We start from the raw sequence: 16,099 nt of genomic DNA on the forward strand, positions 1-16,099 counted from the left end.
ACTTAGCAATTATTATCCTATTTAATCTTCAAATACCCTAAGAAGTAGGTTTTATTCTCCACATCTACTGATAAGGTAACTCAGCAATTCCATGTAATTTAACCAGACTGACATAGTTAATCTTGAGTTCCTCATACTTGCAATTAACAAGCGATAGAGTCCAGATTGTAACCCAGCTCAGAGCCTGTGCTTTCCACTATGCTATAATTCTCTCATAGCTGTAAAATAATGTTCTGTAGTGGAGCCTTTTATTTTTATTTTAATACATTTTGTTCTTCCTCATTTTTAGAGATATGGAGAAAAAAAAGAGAAAAAGATTCACTTAGGTTGTCCAAATATTTCAATACACATGCTAATCTCATTCACTGCTTCTGTACTGGGAGTTAGGCTGACATGACTAAGAGTGCAGATGCTTAGCTTGCTTATAATAAATATAAATTTGTTGCTTGATTAATTAGCATTGACATGGATTATGTCACCACAGAATTTTGCCTTCTCCCTTGCTGCCCCTGATTCTACACATCCAGGAGTCCATTTATCCAAAAACCTTCTGGGTGAAAAAGCAGACAGTCTTGTCTCATAAGAATCTCTTCCATTCTTTGTGTTTAATCAGATATAAGTCAACACAAGTCAATATCACACTAAGATAAACTCAAGTCAAGCCAAGTGTTGACTGTGGAAGTGTGGCATGCTACAGGCTATGAAACCATAAAAAACTTTCAGATTCTTTATCCTAGGAATTCTGTGTCACTGGTCACCATAGCATGAAAAATTGGAAATTGTGGACCAATATATTTCAGGGGCAATTTTTCATACTGTGGTCTTTTCTCATACTCATATACATTTTCTACTTACCATCTGAAGTATTGATGCTCTAGTGAGTACAAAATAAACTCTAAGACTAGTTTCTATCCCCAAGGACCTTAGGTCCCCCTTGAGAAGAAGATACTCTCTTATATGAAATCACTAGAAACAGGAAAGCATGTGTGCTGGTTTGAAAGGAAGTATGCCCCCTAAGAAAAGCCATGTTTTAATATAAATCCCATTTCTTAAAGGTAGAATAATCTCTATTCAATACTGTATATTTGAAACTGTGATGAGATCATCTCCCTGGTTGATGTGATTTAGTTAAGAATGGTTGTTAAACTGGATTAGGGGATGACATGTCTCCACCCATTTGAGTGGGTCTTGATTAGTTTCTGAAGTCCTATAAAAGAGAAACATTTGGAAATGAGATATTCAGAGAGAGCAACACTACAAAGCAGAGAGTCCACCAGCCAGCGACCTTTGGAGATGAAGAAGGAAGACACCTCCCGGGGAGCTTCATGAAATAGGAAGCCAGGAGAGAAAGCTAGCAGATGACGCCGTGTTCGCCATGTGCCCTTCCAGCTGAGAGAGAAGCCCTGACTGTGTTCGCCATGTGCCGTCTCACTTGAGAGAGAAACCCTGAACTTCATCGGCCTTCTTCAACCAAGGTATCTTTCCCTAGATGCCTTTGATTGGACATTTCTTTAGACTTGTTTTAATTGGGACATTTTCTTGGCCTTAGAACTGTAAACTAGCAACTCATTAAATTCCCCTTGTTAAAAGCCATTCCATTTCTGGTATATTGCATTCCAGCAGCTAGCAAACTAGAACAGCATGCATTAGAAAATTAATAATAAAATCTTAATAAAGGCAATAATTACAATTAAATGTTAGCGATTTCTTTAAATGTAGGCATCCAAAAGGCTAAAAGAAGGTAGGAATTAATTTTTGTTTTTTTATTTTCAGGGATGGATAGTATTTAAATAGATGTAGAGGAGCAAGGGGACGGTTGGCCAACAATTCTCCATAGGTCTCCCATTTAAATAGATGTAGAGGAGCAAGGGGACGGTTGGACAACAGTTCTCCATAGGTCTCCCATTTCTGCATGTCTTGTGAGCAAAGGCACAACTAGTGTTCCGAGCTATCCTTTCACGGTTGTCTATATAGTGAACTGTCATTGCAGATGGAGTCCTTCTCTCTCTCTCTCTCTCTCTCTCTCTCTCTCTCTCTCGTAAAGGATCAGCCATGCTTATTGCCGATGATAAAAGTTTCAGTTTCCCTAAGGTCAAGGTATCTTTCCTGTAATGCGATCCGTTATATGCCCTTTTTGCTTTCCCGTAGGAACTGGGGCTTGGGGTACTGACACAAAGGCTAATATAGGAATATATCAGAGAACTTGTGGGTTTACTTCCAGAGCACCACAATAAAGCGAATATTGCAGTGAAACATCACATGAACTATTTGGTTTCCCAATGCGTATAAAAGTTATGCTTACACTATACTGTAGTCTATTAAGTGTGCCATAGCTGTATATCTAAAAAAAAAACATTGTACACTTTACTGCTAAAAAAATGTTAACAATCATTTGACCCTTCAGCAAGGCACAATCTTTTAACTGGTGTCAGGTATTGCCTCAATGTTGATGGCTGCTGATTGATCAGGGTAGTGGTTGCCAAAGGTCATGTTTCCTGCAGCAATTTCTTAAAATATGACCACAATGAAGTTTGCCTCATTGATTGGCTCTTTCTTTCATGAACGATTTCTCTGTAGCAAGCAATGCTCTTCGATAGCATTTTACCCACAGTAGTACTTGTTTCAGAATTGGAATCAATCCTCTCAAACCCTGCACTGCTTTATCAAATAATGTTATGTAATTGTTGTCATTTCAACAAGGTTTATAGCATCTTCACCAGGAGCAGATTCCATCTCAAGAACCCACTTTCTTTGCTTATCCATATGAAGCAACTCCTCATCTGTTACAGTTCTATCATGAGATTGTAGCAATTCAGTTACATTTCAGGCTCAATTTCTAGTTCTAGTTTTCTTGCTAATTCCACGACATCTGTAGTTACTTCCTCCACTGAAATCTTGAACCCCTCGAAGTCATCCATGAGAGCTGGAATCAACTTCTTCCAAACTCCTGTTAATGTTGACATTTTGACCTCCTCCCATGAATCGTGAATGTTCTTAATGGTATCTAGAATGGTGAATCCTTTCCAGAAAGTTTTCAAGTTATTATTCCCAGAGCCATCAGAGGTATCACTATCTATAGCAGCTATAGTCTTATGAAATATATTTCTTAGATAATAAGACTTGAAAATTGAAATTACTCCTTGATCCATGGGCTGCAGAGTGGTTGTTCGGTTAGCAGGTATGAAAACATTAATCTCATCATGCATCTCCACAGAGTTCTTGGATGAGTAGGTTCATTGTCTATGAGCAGTAATATTTTGAAAGGAATCTTTTTTTCTGAGCAATAGAAACAACAGTGGGCTTAAAATATTCAGTAAACTATGTTGTAAACAGCTGTGCTGTCATCCAGGCTTTGTTGTTCCATTTATAGAGCATAGGCAGAGTCAATTTAGCATAATTCTGAAGGGCCCTGGGATTTTCAGAATGGTCAATGAGCATTGGCTTCAACTTCAGGTCACCAGCTGCCCTGAACAAAGAGAGTCAGTCTGTCCTTTGAAGCTTTGAAGCCAGGCATTGACTTCTCCTTTATAGCTAATGAAAGTCTTGGATGGCATCTTCTTCCAATATAAAGCTGTTTCATCTACATTGAAAATCCGTTGTGTAGTGCAGCTACCTTCATCAATTATCTTAACTAGATCTTCTAGAAAACTTGCTGCAGTATCTATATTAGCAATTGATGCTTCATCTTGCACTTTTAGGCTATGTGATGGCTTCTTTCCTTAAACCTCATGAACCAACCTCTGCTGGCTTCAAACTTTTCTTCAGCAACTTTGTCACCTCTCTCAGACTTTATAGAATTGAAGAGCGTTAAGACCATGCTCTGGATTAGGCTTTGGCTTAAGGGAATGTTGTGGCTGATTTGATCTTCTATCCAGACCACTAAAACTTTCTCCATATCGTCAATAAGACTGTTCCGCTTTCTTATCATTCATGCATTCAGCGGAGTAGCGCTTTTCACTTCCTTTAAGAATTTTTCCTTTGCATTCACAATTTGGCTAACTGTCTGGTGCAAGAGGCCTGGCTTTCAGCCTATCTCAGCTTTTGACATGCCTTCCTCAGCAAGCTTCATCATTTCTAGCTTTTGATTTAATGTAAGAGATGTCCAGCTCTTCCTTTCACTTGAACACCCAGAAGCCATTGTAGGGTTATTACTTGGCCTAATTTCAATATTGTTGGGTATCAAGGAGCAGGGAGGCCTGAAGAGAGGGAGAGAAATGGGGAAATGGCCAGTCAGTGGAGCAGCCAGAATACACAAAATTTATCGATCGTTTGCCATCTTATGTGGGTGTTATTTGTGGCTCCCCTTAACAATTACAATAGTTACATCAAAGATCACACATCATAGATCACCACAACAGATAAAATAATAATGAAAAAGTTTGAAATATTGTGAGAATTGCCAAAATGTGAGACAAGACAAAAAGTTAGTACATGCCATTAGAAAATGATGCCTATAGAACATGTTCAATGTAGGGTTACTACAAATTTAAATCTATGGAAAAAAATGCAATATCTGTGAAGCACAATAAAGCAAAGTGCAATAGAACAAAGTATGTCTGTACTCTGGTTACTGTCACTGCTGTGAATAATAAACTATCCTTTGTCTCTGACCTGGGAGCCTCATGTCTTCTATCAGTAAGTAACTTATCAGCTTGCAAGTAGGATAAAATATCAAACCCTTCACAGTTCTGAGCTAGTATACTTGAATCAGAGCTCACAGATTGAATAAAAACCTGATACAGGAATATGCATGGAGGAAATACAGAGAAAAATATTAATATTTCCATTTAGCTCTAAACCGCATCATTGAAGCTGGTCCTCATAACTGATCTAAGAATCAACCAGTCAGATCCTGTCACGTTAGTTTATTATATCCAAGCTGTAAATTACTTACTCTATGAGAGGAACTTTTTCTTTCCAGGTGCCATTTAAGATAGCAGAATAACACATTTAGTGATGTTGTCTGTGGCATGAAAGAATTAATTTACTTCCCTAAAAGTGACTAAGACATCAAGGTATGAGTCACATAAGGTCTGGCCCTTTGTGATTTTTATTGCTCTATAGAATGGAGGGGAAAAAACACTGAAATGTTTGCATAGTTTCTTTACAGAGAGTTCAATTTAGATGTCACCAGTCATGTTTCCTTTCTGCTTTAGTTACCAGCAAGTTCAGAGCCAAATTGAACTCAACTTTATTCACATTGGTCTAAATGGTTCTTTTCAAATTCCCCATAGTTTTGACCTACACATTATATTTCCCTTGGGCTTGACTTTTTCTTCATGCCTGCTCTTTATTTCATTTTGCACAGCCACTGTGCCACCTTAAACCTTCTCTGGAATGGGTAGAATGTTGATGAGCCCACAGTGAACCAAAATTATTTAATAATAAATCAAATAATTTTATTATTAAAATAAAAATAATTTTATCATTAAGTAATGATAATAGATCAGTACATCTATTATTGATCATTTGAATTAAGCAAGCACTGTTCCTTGTATTAACTGCTTACCCAAAATCTTACTCCTTTCCTCTATATCCTCCCAAAAGCAGAAGTAAAAATTCCAGTTGAATATGCATTGCATGGGCAATGTGACTACATGCTTCAATTCCTAGATGCTCTTTAATAATTTTCTGCTCCATCAGCAAACAATACAGGACCTGGGAGAAAGAGAAAGGTAATCAGAGTGAAGCAACTTAAATTTGTCCCCCAAAATCCCAAAGTTTCACATGATCGTGGAGACGGAAGGAGCATTGTATGGAGATACCATAATGAGTAGCTTTTTATAAATGTGTACAAAGAACGTGCTTGTACATCACTCTGAAATATCCAGTGTGATGGCATCATATCTGCAACATGTATTCCTGCTGTAACTGCACTTTTCACCTTCAAGTCTCTTTACGAGCATTATCTAAAATTTGTTGACACAAAGTACTACGTGGTTTAATTAAATTTAAATAATTCAGTGCAGGGAATAGTGCCTGGGCAATTGGAAGATGTTTTCCAAATGCTGTTCCTTCAGTGGAAATGTGCGGACTCCGTAAAATAACAATAATTATTTCAGCACCATAAATCAAGCTAAAATATTTGTTTCCAGAAATGTCCAGTAAAATGAACACCTTCCAGACCGAAGTCATCTCAACATAATGCAGCTGTCTCGAACAACACTGGAATTCTGTGTTTTTCATTGTTTTAATAAGAAAGCACACTTTAAGGCCTGCATAATAGGTAAGATTTCAACATCATAGTAGAAAATAGAGGCAATGGATAAATAAGAGAAAAATAACTGTAAAACTTAGAAAAAATGTTTTTTATTTTTACTAGTAAGTAATGTTCTGTAATGGGGAATTCTGGATGTAAACGCGCATAAAACAAGGTAGCACAGCACACTCTTTAACCAGATCATCTAAGGTGTAAACATAAACAAATAGAGAGAATATAGTCAGGTATTTTCCCCATAGTCAATAAGCTAAATTTTTACCTATCTAGAGTAGTAGTAAGAGCCAGGCTTCAACATCAGGCAAACTGGAGTTAAAGCCTGGCTCCATCACTTCCTCGCCCCGTGTTCTTGAGAAGTTACTCGATCTTTCCAAGTCTCAGTTTCCTCACTAGCAAAATAGGGACAGGAAGATTCTTGTAAAGGGCATATGAAGTAATGCTCAGAAAGCACATAGGACAGTGTCTGGCACATGTTAAGACTCTATATATGGTAGAGTATTATTACTATTACATTTTGATTTAATGATCAAATTTACCACAACAGTGCAGTGTCAGGTGGCATTCTCTGTGATTTAATAGTGTATCCTTCTCTGTATTATAGGCAGATGTGTGCTGTTTTCTGCAGCGCCTAAGTAAATCTGGTTGTGATATGTTTACAGAGACAACTAACTTTTTCAGACCACTGTAGCTGCCTTCAATACTAAAAATGTCACATGTTCCTGTATTTTCTAATAAATATCAGAGGTCTTTATTTGACTCCTTGCCCCTATGATAACTACTTCATTAATGTACACAGATAACAAACCTCCTACGTAGAGTCTTCCCGAAGATTCCAAAATACATCTGAAAGCTTTTCAAACTTTAAACACAGTATTTAATTTTGATTATTTATCATACACCTCCATGTAAACTATCTTGATGTTCCAGAAATATGATCGAACATTAAATCTACAGGTGCTTTCTGTTCTGAAGAAACTCCAAGAAGCAAGTTTTATTATAATACCTGATTGGGTGACCAAATTAACTGCAGCATTATAGCTACCTGTGTTTCCATCATGAAGTAGTTACGTTTGAGAAGCAGCAAAGCTAACTGCAATAAGGGCTTAATTTCACCAAGATTTGACACATACAAAGCAGGCAAAATAGAGTATAACTTGTGTTATAAACTGCAGCATCATTTATAGTATAGCACTTGATCTAAAAAGCTGCACAGGAATGTAAAATAGTGGCAGGAGTCATGGAGACCTAAAAGCCAATCCAAAATTAAAAATGAAACCATTCTGAATTTCAATATGTCAAAGAGGATAAACGGTTTTATTGAGAAAAATTTACACTTTCCACAAATGTAATAAGACCCAGAAGTTGTACAAATTCAGAAAATATGACATTATCTATTGATTAATTAGGGCAACGCAGTCATTCTGTGACCCATCAAGCTGTTTTTCCTTCTCCAAATGGCCAACTGCCTTTTGGCTATCTTCTCCAACTCAAAATGGTTGCATGCTAATGTCAAGGGTGCTCAAACTTGTTCTGTACAGACCCAGATAGCAAATATTTTTGGTTTTTCAGGTCACACAGTCTCTACTGCAATTACTAACCTCTGCCATTGTGGTGACCCCATTATTCCTTCCGAAGAGAGAACCCTTTTGTTGCCCTCTCCCTGATTTACATCAAAGGAGAAAGAGGAAGTACCTGTAATCATTGACCAGCTGATACAAATTCAAATACTTGAAGATTAAGACAAAGAATTGGGTTACAAATATGGGCAGACCCCTCAATTATAAAAGGAGCCCTAATCCAAAGATAAGCCTGGCAACTCAAAGACTTCTTCTCTCTTTGGAGGTATATTAAGACCATGCAGATATATTTAAAAGGCATTTCTGATATGTATTCTTAAGGGGAATGTTTCTGGAAAGCTTGAACATTTTTCACTTTTAATACTGACTGAGAACAGTCTGTGATTATTAAACGTGCACTCGCTATGTACTGTCTACAGCTTAAAAAGACAAAATTCAAGCATTGAATATTGTGGTTCTTAATAAGAAAATACCATGTGAAAATGTGTGTCGCTTCTCTTCACCTGAATGAAAAGTCAGTGCTGTTCTCACTAAATCTGAGGTTGGAATTAGAGTATCCTATGAAAAGTAATAAAAGGTAAAGACGTATTAGAAGGCAAGAAACATTACAGAGAAAAACGAAGTAGTGAAGGGGAACAGGAAATGCAATTCGCACACAGAGTGATCAGGTTAGGGAAAACCTCATTGAGAAAGGGACATTTTGGGGCATTGGTCTGAGGGCAGTGAGGGAGTAGGCCAGATATTGGGCAAAGAGTGGTCCAGGAAGAGGGACCTGCGAGTGCAAACGTCCTGAGAAGAGAGTGTGCCTCAGGGGTTGGAGAATCAACAAGGAAACCAGTGTGCCTGAAGTGTAGTGAGCAAGGGGGAGGGCACTGGTAGGTTTAGCCAGTGGGATGGAAGCAGGGAGTGGGGGTAGTGAGCAGACAGTGTAGGGTCTTGTGGGGTTTTAACAGAGAAAAGGCATTTTAACCAAGCACGCTGCCTGCCGAGTTGAGAAGAGGCTGAAGGAGAATCAAGAGCAAAAGCAGCTGGAAGGATATTGCGATAACCAGTGAGACACACAGTGACTCGGACCCAGACGGTAGCGGTAGTGAGTTCCCTATCTTTATTTATCTCCCAGGATGAGTATATCCGGAGAGGACCTGATAATAACAGAGAGATGCTCTTAAACATAATCGGGCAGCAATCCAGCAGCCTCACCTTAATGAAGCAGCCCAGAATTTTGAGAGATCATGGAAATCTCAAGATTTCCCTGAGGGATCAGGGAAAATGGAGCCTGAGTGCCCTACGCAGTATCTTACAGGGTTTTGCTTTGGAATATCAGGAAGTATAAGATAACGTTAAGGGCATGGAAAGAAAGGAGTAGTGGAGGAAAATTTCCATCATACTCATTGTCAGGATCTAGAATAAAGTGCAGACTCCAACATTGTAGGTAAATCTCCTTGTGCGCATCCTTATTTCACTTCTTCACTACATACCTTGAACTGAGTACAGGGCTGATGAGCTTTTTATGAATTTCCCACACAGTGAGAAGTGGGAAGAGGGAGGGGAAATTCTCCATTCTCTGATTCTTCAGTACAGAGTACAGAGTCATGCTACATTCATAAACACAGAGGAGAAAAGGGAATATTTTATGTCAAGTTCAGTGTCCTCTGCAGCACCTAATGCCAGTGCCAGTAAACATATGTTAAATAACATTTGAGTTCCACAAGTTTTATGTATTTCTAGAAAATGTATCAATTTTATTCTTACAACCTTAATGCTTTCTAATCTATGGCTGATGGTTCCAAAATTTAACATGCTCTACTGTGGTAGTTAGGTTCAGGTGTCAACTTGGCTAGGTGAAGGTGCCTAGTTCTATTGTTGTGGACATGAGCCAATGGCATGTAAACCTCATCCATTCGTGATTACATCTGCAGTCGGCTGGGAGGCGTGCCCGCTGCAATGAATGATGTTTGACTTAATTGGCTGGTGCTTAAATGAAAGAGTTCAACATAGCACAGCCCAAGCAGCTCAGCATACCTCATCTCAGCACTCGCAGCTCAGCCCAGGCCTTTGGAGAAGCAGAAAGGAATCACCCCAGGGAAAGTTGTTGGAACCCAGAGGCCTGGAGAGAAGGCCAGCAGAGACCATCCTGTGCCTTCCCACATAAGAAAGAACCTCAGTTGAAAGTTAGATGCCTTTCGTATGAAGAACTATAACTAAATAAATTCCTTTTTATTGAAAGCCAATCTATCTCTGGTGTGTTGCATTCTGGCAGCTAGCAAGCTAGAACACCTACTATGTTTATTTGCATAGACAAGATGATTCTTCTACTATATTTGTACTTTACTGAAACAGAAGAGAAGACAGCAAAGTATGATAAGGTAATACCTTGTGTATGAACTTCAAATAGTTAGTTTCCAAACACTTATGACCAAGTTATAAAATGCAAGAAATACAACCAAAAGTTTATATTTTGGGTGCACTGTATAAGTAAGACCAAAAGCATTATTAATCCAAAAGATTAATAATGTGGCCTAATGTTTATGCAGTTTCTTGCTCACCATGGTTACTAAAATATCTGAGAGCTGATTAATTGGTGTTCTCATAGATGCCTCCAGTTGGATCTTCATGGATAACTCATCTTCTTTAACAGGAACCTGGATGCTTCTGAAACTCTATAATTCAGTAGCAATACTGAAGACAAATCTTCTCTTTCTGAGATGTTATACTAATCCACCAGTTAATACATGTTTGTGGTTATTGTCAGAGTCTCTGTTAGAAAAGCAGGAAGTTGAGAATAGGTGTCTTAATGTTGTTCTCTCTTTTTACAGATGAGGGAAGTGAGCTGCAGAGAGGTGAACCATTACCGGAAAATAATATGAACAGTGTGGTAGGAGAGGTAGACGGGGGGCAGTGCAAATACTATTATGTGCCATGCAGGATTAGTGTTGGAGAGGAACCCAATGATTTCAAATAGGTGGACGATGTGGCCAGATTTGAGAATTGTTCCTCTGATAGTGTAGGACGGACCCTACACTCTGGCCATATGTATTCACAGTTCCCTGGAGCCCTGTACTCTTCTGTCCCTATGCCACTGCATTGCTGCTCCCTCTGACAAGTATGGCCTTCCTTTCCTTGTCCACCCAACTCCCATGCAAGTCTCAGCACAAACCCAGATGCCACACTGAAGCCTGCCAAACAGTCTATTTTTCTCTTATGCTCCATCAGTAGCCATATGGGACATTGATACACATGGCTGTTGGTATGTCTGATTCCTCGATTAGACTGAAGGTTCTTTCAAAAAAAGCTCTGGGGGTCTTGATTATATTTTGAATTGCAAATGCTTAACACAAAGCACCGGTCACTACATATGGGCAAGGTTGTAAAGTGGGTAAAGTGTTGCCTTCCTACCTCCTTTCTCTATGTCTCACACACATGGCTATTGTCTCCTCACTGTCTTTAGTTGCCACTGGGATGCCCGGAGCTCTTCATTCAAATCTCCCACTGAAGCCTGCCCTCCACACATCTCATGCTCTAGAACTGTATTTTTCTTCTGTTCTTAAGACCCTGCTCTTTGCTTTCCAAGTACTAAAGCTGGTCACTGGTTAAACTAATTTACACTGAACAGTCAATGGTTTACACTTTTCCTTTTGGAAGATGATTCCAGAAATCTCAAGGAAAGAACATCTAATGGTTGAATTTCAGACACAGTGGCTGACCATGAGAGGCAGAAAAGGGAGGTATTTCTCTGATATGAGCTATCGCCAGTGATCCCTCAAAATCACATTTGGTACGCAGCTACTTACACAATCTCCATGTGGATATCTTAGAAGTGACAAAAATATTTCAATTCACCAAAACATGATTATTTGAAAACTCCTCTAGTACATGTATTTTTAAATTTATACATGAAGTTTCCTTAAAACTGATTATAAGTTCATTGATTTTTTGTGATTGAACTTATATTATCCACTCAGAAAGAAAAAACTTAGCTACATACATCAACTCAGATCAATTTTAAAAATACAGTAAGTAAAAAAGGAAAGTCACAGAAGAATGCATCCAGTATGATTTCATCTATATGAAGTTTAAAAAAAAATCACAAATGAAACCATACATGCCTTATGGACACACTTCCCAAGTGGCTAAATTAGAAATAAAAACAAAGAAATAATTAATGCAAATAATCAAACAAGTTGCTACCTCCATAGTGGAGGCAGGGACAGAGGGAAGGTTGGTTTCAAAGATAAATTAATATTCTATATTTTTAGATAGGCAATGGGTATTAATTATATTAATATTCTTTAAACTGTACGCTTGTCCTATTTCGAATGTATGGCATATTTCACAATAACAAAAGAAAACCAAGCCCTCTAAAAACTTATGCAAAGAAAATAATCACCCAAAACCTAGCATCCAGAGTTAACTATTAACAACCTTTAAGACATCTCTCTGTTCATACACACACGCGCACACACATAACTTTAAGAACATGTAGCTTCATATACCATAAATACTGCTTGCAGTTTGCTTTTTTGATTCACCACAACATTTTCATTATGGTAGAAAGAACTCAACAACAAAAAATTAGGAAAAAACACTGTGAGCCCACTAAGAACTCACACAAAAGGAATGGTCTCTCTCAATTAGATTAAATATATTTCCCTCAGATCTGCAGAATTTGTCTGACAAGGAAATTTGACCCTAATTTTCATATGTTCCAAATTTCCAGAAAATGCCATACAAAATTGACCTTTCCTAAGGAAGCAAATTTAGCTATACGATATCTCTTTAACCCTCAGTCAAAGTCAGGCTTTTTACACTTGTAAACTAAGCATTCCTTTCTTATGGAACAAATATGTCCAAGACAATATTCGTAGTTTTCAACGCAGAAAAAAAATATGTAGTATGTAACCATATTACATCAGAGGCCATAAAATATTGAAAACGGAGGCATGGTTTTCTCGTGTCTGACATTCAGGGCACGTGTGAGACATGGGTGTATGGCATTTAAGTTCTGTTCTGTTAACAATAGAATTGTTTCCCTCTAAGACCCCAAATTACGTCTCAGTCATGGCAACGTTTATGAATCCTAATTGCCTGTTACTTCTATGTTAGTAAACTATTGTTTTAAATTGACACGCCTCCTGGGTCAAATTATTCCCATGTACAAACCGCTTGCGAGTCAGAGCCTCAGTAAATATTTCCTACGAACTTCAGTTTTTCAATATAGCAAGCCAGCAACTGGTAATCTTACACCTCACACTCATGGCTTTCTATAAATGTTTTAGTTTAAAATAATAAATGCTTTTAAAAATACCTCCACTTTGATAGGAAAACCCTATTCACCTCACAGCTCATTCCCACTTTTTAGCAATTTTTCTCTCATCAAGTTGACTCAAATTGAAAACATATCACCAAGAACTGAACCTCATAACAGCCTGATACAGGTTGCAGAATAGGGGCAGGGAGCCCGATGAGTTGGACCTGAGAACTTGTGGAGAAAGAGATTTTTCTTATCAAAACATGGTTGTGAGTTTGGGAATGTGCTCACAAAAACAATTTTGGCTGAAGCAAATTAATGTAGTTCCAACAATCCCCCAAACTGAGCTTTATCAGCCTGAAAGACTTGTAAGACTCCACACCTACAATTCGAGTCTCTCATTTCCTTCTAAATAAACTAAATTGAATTTCTGTAGCTACGGCTGCTTAGAAGGATTTTTCCCTGTTTAAACGAATGCAACGTGCATGGGTATTCCCAATCTATTAAACTTGTCAGCTCACAAAGCAGTAACATGCCCAGCTTTATGAGATTTGAGGCAAACTCTGTGACCAGGGTGCGTTAAAATGTCTCACTGCAATCAAGAAAACACTAGTGAGGGATTAGAAGTGAAATAAATTCATGTCCAGACCTGGGTGAGGTTTTCAACATTAAGATGGCCTTCTTGGTTTTGGCTGTGTTTTCATGAGCCTCTGTTATCCATCCTCAGTGAGCCAATTTGTCAAATGACACGTCTTGCTAGGGAAATGCAAGACAGTTCGTAGAATCCATGAAAATAATTGCAGAGCTCAGATATGAAAGATCTATCTCATGGATAGACCCAAAGCAAATGAAGTATCGAACAAAACAGAAAGCTGGTGAACTTCATATATTGTGTAATACCAGTAGCCCCTCCCATCTCCCCCATGATGTCAACTTCCATCCCAGGTCATATGGATGGAAAGGTCACGTGTGCTGTGTGTTACAGATTCTGCACTTTTACAGACTAGCAACAAGTTTACAAATTTGCTGAGTCTTAAATACTTCTCCTCTACTTCATAATTTCAAAGGATACATACCACAACAACATGCATTATTATTAAATCTCCAGAACAAAGGAAAGGATTATATTTGAGTTGGAATATACGTGCAGAAAGAAGGGACACTCTTGAATTTGAAGCAAGCTTCTGCCTCGGGTGCTAAGTGTAGATACATGAAGGGCCACCTTGAAAAGGATGCCAACAAACCATGGCATATTGTTCTGCTCTGCCTAGGAAAAGTGATATTTGAACATCTTTGTGACCATGGTCATACGAACTTTTTATCTTAAAGTTGTTTTGCCCATTAGTTTTTCCCCTTTGCATTTTTCTATGTGTAACTATGAACTACACCTTCTTCCAACAAAACAATCATTTTTCATCAAAAATATTTCTAAAGCCATGTTTAAGAACATAATATTCCTGACTGGTTCCTTTCTCATTTGCTACTGCATTCTAACATTGCTGCTGGACAAATTTTCCTAAAATACTCTGCACATTCTACTCCTCTAATCAAAACCCTCAGTGCTTTCCCATTGCCCATAAAATAAATTCAAGACCCTTAATTGGTTATTAAAGGCTTCCATAAATAATCTTGTCCATATTTATCTCCTACACAAATCCCTTATATAGGCTAAACTAGATTTTTATAGTCCCTCAAACATGTAGCTTTCTGTCTCCACACATTTCTCAAGCTGTATTCTCCTCCTGTATTGGTCAGCTGTGCTTTAGTACCAAACAACCCCCAAAATCTCAACAGATTACCCCAAAAACATTTCTTTCCATTCATATTCTACGTAGGCTTTTGCTGAGCTCAGCCTTGCTCCAGGTTCCAGCTCTACTCTACGCAGCATCTCACCCTGGGACCCCTGCCCAAAGAGCTGCCACTCTCCGGGACAGGCTGCACTCATATGTCACAGGGCAGCCACATTCAAAGCATCTGCTCTGCTACTGCATATGTCAGCATTCATCCACATTTCACTCATCAAAGCAAGTCACATAGCCAAGCCCAACATTGATAGGTCAAGAAAATATACTTGTCCTGCAGGGGAAAGCAGGCATTATGAATCACATTGCAACTAGCTGGGGCATACGATCCCCTTTCCAAGAAAGATATAGGTTAATATTTGTAAACGAAAATAAAATTATCTTTGTACTGAATCATCTTCCCCACTGTTGTTCTAATAGGCCACCTTCTCTTCAAGATTTAACTCAGGTCCCAAACTCCTGAAGCATTGTTCATCAGATTCACACATTTGACACTTGGCTTATGCTACCATATATAACAAGTTATAATGCCATCTACCTGTCTTGTATTCCTTCCTCAGAGTGAGATTAAATCTTATATCTCTTCATAACATCCTCGATTGTAGTAAGAATGTCACTGCACATGAGAGATGATTCCCAGGGATGAATCCAGACCTGGCACCATGGGATCAACAATTCCATCTGGATCAAAAAGGGTAAAAGAAGTGTAACTAATAAAATATCAGTGGCAGAGAGAGTTCAAATAGAGTCGAGGGGCTACTCTGGAGGTTGCTGTTATGCAAGCTTCAGTTAGACATTGTTACCTGTCATAATCTGCCAACCCCCAAACAGGACCATTCCAGCCAATCCTAAAAAACACCTAGGGCTTAGGCTGAGCCCCCAGTCTTGGGGTTTGTTCATATGAAACTTAACCCCACAAAGGATAGGTCAAGTCTACTTAAAATTTAGGCCTAAGAGTCACCCCCAAGAGAGCCTCTTTTGTTGCTCAGATGTGGCCTCTCTCTCCAGCCAACATGGCAAGCAGTCTCACCACCCTCCCCCTCTTTGCATGGGACATGACTCCCAGGGGTGTGGACCTTCCTGGCAACATGGGACAGAAATCCTGGAGTGAGCTGAGACTCAGCATCAAGGGACTGAGAAAAACCCTAGAATGAGCTGAGAATTAACATCAAGGGATTCAGAGAACCTTCTCAACCAAAGGGGGAAGAGTGAAATCAGACTAAGTGTCAATGGCTGAGAGATTCCAAACAGAGTC

At 38.7% G+C, this 16,099-nt stretch overlaps 1 long non-coding RNA gene across 7 annotated transcripts in view; it reads right to left on the reverse strand.

Moving 5' to 3' along the window:
- Window positions 1–1,239: 1,239 nt before the first annotated feature.
- Window positions 1,240–16,099, reverse strand: part of LOC143669690 (uncharacterized) — a 72,951-nt gene continuing 58,091 nt past the window's right edge. For 2 of the 7 annotated variants that reach the window (XR_013168987.1, XR_013168986.1), the window contains exons 3-5: window positions 15,383–15,525; window positions 5,510–5,658; window positions 1,243–4,196 (exon numbers count right to left, since the gene is read on the reverse strand). This is a non-coding gene — a long non-coding RNA (uncharacterized LOC143669690). Of the gene's footprint in view, window positions 4,197–5,509; window positions 5,659–13,691; window positions 13,799–15,382; window positions 15,526–16,099 lie in introns of all 7 variants that reach the window. The other 5 variants (XR_013168985.1, XR_013168984.1, XR_013168988.1 and 2 more) reach the window with 4 other exon arrangements.

Source organism: Tamandua tetradactyla, chromosome 26 (genome assembly GCF_023851605.1).
Source record: "Tamandua tetradactyla isolate mTamTet1 chromosome 26, mTamTet1.pri, whole genome shotgun sequence".
Classification (NCBI taxonomy): Eukaryota; Metazoa; Chordata; class Mammalia; order Pilosa; family Myrmecophagidae; genus Tamandua; species Tamandua tetradactyla.